This window comes from Dipodomys spectabilis, unplaced genomic scaffold, assembly GCF_019054845.1.
Source record: "Dipodomys spectabilis isolate Male_0828 unplaced genomic scaffold, ASM1905484v1 ptg000460l, whole genome shotgun sequence".
Lineage (NCBI taxonomy): Eukaryota > Metazoa > Chordata > Mammalia > Rodentia > Heteromyidae > Dipodomys > Dipodomys spectabilis.
The window spans coordinates 665,986-669,734 of record NW_024871137.1 but is presented as its reverse complement, the minus strand read 5'-3'; the positions used below and the strand labels follow the sequence as shown (position 1 = coordinate 669,734).

Genomic DNA, 3,749 nt, shown 5'->3' with positions numbered 1-3,749 from the left:
GTTGTAAAGTTCCTTTCATTGTTGCAATGGGTCTACTTGTATCCCTCTTTAAACATTTTCCCCTTCCCCTCCACAAATTATGCCAACATCAAAAATGTGTGCTTATGTAAGAAATGCATGATTCTAAAATTTCATGACAATTCTTTTGAACTTACTTTTTTGTGGAATTGACTAAGAAAATCAATTACACCTTCTATATAAAAAATGTTCTGTGCTTAATCCTGCAGCCCATACACTAACATCGGAATGATACAGAGAAGATTAGCATGGCCCCTGCTCAAGGATGACTCGAAAATCAGTGAAGCAATCCATATTTTTACAACAACAAATGCTGGAGGAGATGGGGCCACAAGGGAACCCTACTGCATTTTTGGTGGGAGTGTAAAAGTCTTCAACCACTTTGGAAAGCAGTATGGAGTTTCCTCAAACGACTCCCCATAAAGCTCCCCTATGACCCAGCAATCCCACTTTTGTTCATTTACCCAAAGGATCACAAACAAGACCATACTAAAACTACCAGCACAACTATGTTTACTGCAGCATTATTTACCATAGCTAAGATATGGAACCAACCCAGATGCCCCTCAGTAGATGAATGGATCAAGAAAATGTGGTAAATATATACAATTGCATTCTCTGCCTCCATCAGAAAGAATGACATTGCCCAATTTGTTAGGAAATGGAAAGATTTGGAAAAAATTTATTAAGTGAAGTAAGCCAACTCCAAAGAAACATAGGTCCCATGGTTTCCCTTATTTTCAATAACTAATATATGTCCGGGATTATCAGAAAATGTCTTAAGCTATGTGCATTTGAACAGATAAGATGATGTTAAGCTAAACGAACACCAAGATAGGTACACAAGTGATTCTATCTTGCTATTATTTCTAACATACTTATACTGTACGATGTGATTTTTTTTGTTCCTTTATATGCTCCTCAACCACGCTATAACCCCTTTTTTCACTGTATTTGAAGTTGGTGCACCTACATCTTGTATATACGTTTCTCTAATTTGGGGAGAAGAAGAAAACAACAAAATGCTTAAATAGGGATACGGGTTGACCCATTGTAACAATGAGATGCACAAGACCTATGTTGAAAAATGAATTTTACAATTGAGGTAGGGGAAGGAGAGAGGAGGCGTGGAGTGTACTTGTGGAGGTGGGAGAGAAGGGATGGTGGGGGGAAAATAAAGGAGGAGGTAACAATGCTTGTTAGGAAATGTACTCATTACCTTGCTCATGTAAATGTAACCCCTATGTGCAATATTTTTAAAATAAAAAATGTATAAAAATGTTCTGAGATTGAAGAGTTAATTTCCCTTATTTTATCCATATAATCTCGTTAACAAATAAATTAATGCAAAACACTGACACGAGGGTATTTTGAATAAATGTGTGTGTGTGTGTGTGCACACATGTACACAAATGTGTTGGAGTGCTTAGAATTTGAACTCAGGGCTTTAAGGACTTGCTAGACCTTTCCTCTCTAGATTGGTGAGCTACTATATGAGTGACATCTCCACTCCTGGCTCTTTGCTAGTTCATTAAATTTTTTTGAAAAATAATCTCAAAAATATTTTTGCCCTGATTGGCTTCCAACTGTTATCCACAGATCTCAGCCTCCTGAGTAGATATCTCAAGTAAACAAGATTACAGGTGTAACCAACCAGCAAAAGGTTTTCAGAATAATTTTAAAAGTAGAAGAAAATTTACTTCATGGGGGCCTGTTTTTATCATCTCCTACTTTTAAAGCACTTTGCTTTAAAAGTAAAGGTGAATTTATTAAATTAAATGTGAATTTATTTCTCTTTTGGATTCTTAAAAGACAGAAAGTGATGATATTTAAAAGTTTTGGTACTTTTTTAAAAGAAAAATGGAACTGTAGGACAGAAGAAATTTGGCTGTCTTTGAAACTCAATGTATAAGCTCAATTCTGTGCATGATAACGCAATGTCACCAACACAGTCTGTGTTGAAGACAAATTGTGACAGAAAACAATCATCATCCGCAATAATTGCTATGCTATTATTTCTTGAGCAATATTAATATTGAATTTAGAGTGTAAGAGAATGGTGAGATTTTATCTACTTTTTCTGTATTGCTGAAAGACTTTTGGAAACTTTGACTCATTTTCTTCCTCACTGTGTGTATTTAGGCCATGCATTTAGTGCCTTTAATTACAATTTTTCCCAACACTTAAATGGTAATAATATTAGTATTATAGCAAATGTTATCTTAAGAATTAAGAGAAATAAAACTTGTGAAAAACTTAACATAAACTTCTATGAATGAGCTTTGAGTTTAGCCAACAGTTTTTTAAATACTAAATAAAATGTATCACAGAAACCATTACATGTAGTGAGCAACCAGAAGTAATGTTATCTATTGACCATGCTCTGCTTCCAAGGAAGCCAGGAGGATAACTTCTCATGCTGTAAATCAAGCTGGTTATCTTATGTCTTGATAGTGTAAAAATATCAGGGACATTATAAAGAAGGAATGCTGTAGACAGATGTGAAGTCCATATAAAAATGTACAAAACTGATAAAAGTATCTGAGCAGTATATTTTGTTTTATATAATTTAAGGTACATCACAAAGATAGGGAAAACCTAGAAGAATGAATTCTCTTTTTGAAATTCTATCATAGATCCTTAGCAGGATGAACTCTTTCCTCATTCTTGTAGAGGCATCTTCAGATGAGAGTAACTCTTGTTTTGTTTGTTTCCTTCCATTTATTCTTCGGTTTGAAATCTAAACTACATGAGGCTGAAAGAAACCACAATTAGACATGCAGGATTTGGAAAAAGCAATCAACATAAAATAAATAAAGTATGTAAAGCTTTGTAAAAGGTCTAACCAAATTAAGTAGTATAGTCTCAAGTATAAACAGAAATTGATTTAAGCAATGTCATTTTATTGAAAAGTGAAAAATGTTAGGAGTTGATTGATTTTTCCTTTCTACTATATTGAATTAAGTATTCATTTTGTATAGAGATATTAAAGATGAGATTAACAAGAAACTTGATTTAATATGGACGAAAGTTCTGAATAGACCTGCTTTCCAAAAAGCCCTGAAAATCACCAGTGGGTTTACAAATTTGTGTTTAATATCACTTCTACGCTGGCTTAATGCTTTCTGAACAGAAGTCATTAGAGAAATGCAACTCAAAATTACTATGATACTACTTCATAACTATTATAACTCTTATCAACAAAATCAAAGAAGCCAGATGTGGTGGTAAAGGCTTGTAATTCCAAGCATTTAGGGGGTTGGAGTAAGAGGATTTGATTCTAAGGCCACTCTGGGGTACTACACATAGTAAAAACCTGCCCTTGAAAATACCCAGAAGGTAATAATGTTGTGAGAGTGTGGAGGAAAGGAAATTTTGTACTCTCTTGGTCAAAATACAGGTTAATATTCTCATTGTAGAAAGTAGTATGCAGTTTTCTTTCTTTCTTTCTTTTTGGGGCTTGGTTCGGTTGTGGGGCCTGAACTCTGGGCCTGGGAGCTGTCCCTCAGTTCTTCAGCTCAAGGCTAGGGCTCTACCACTTGAGCCACAGCGCCACTTCTGGCTTTTTTCTTTTTGCTTATGTGGTGCTGAGGAATCAAACCCAGAGCCTCATGCATGCAAGGCAAGCGCTCTACCACTGAGCCACCTTCCCAGCCCCAAGTATGCAGTTTTCTAAAGAAATGCAAAGATGAAATATCATTTGAACCACTAATCATGTGATTATTTCTCTC

At 35.2% G+C, this 3,749-nt stretch overlaps 1 non-coding gene across 1 annotated transcript; it reads left to right on the top strand.

Moving 5' to 3' along the window:
• Nucleotides 1-211: 211 nt before the first annotated feature.
• On the top strand, nt 212-318 carry LOC122098120. Its single transcript, XR_006145669.1, has one exon. It is a non-coding gene; the product is annotated as a U6 spliceosomal RNA (small nuclear RNA).
• The last annotated feature ends 3,431 nt before the right edge of the window (nt 319-3,749 follow it).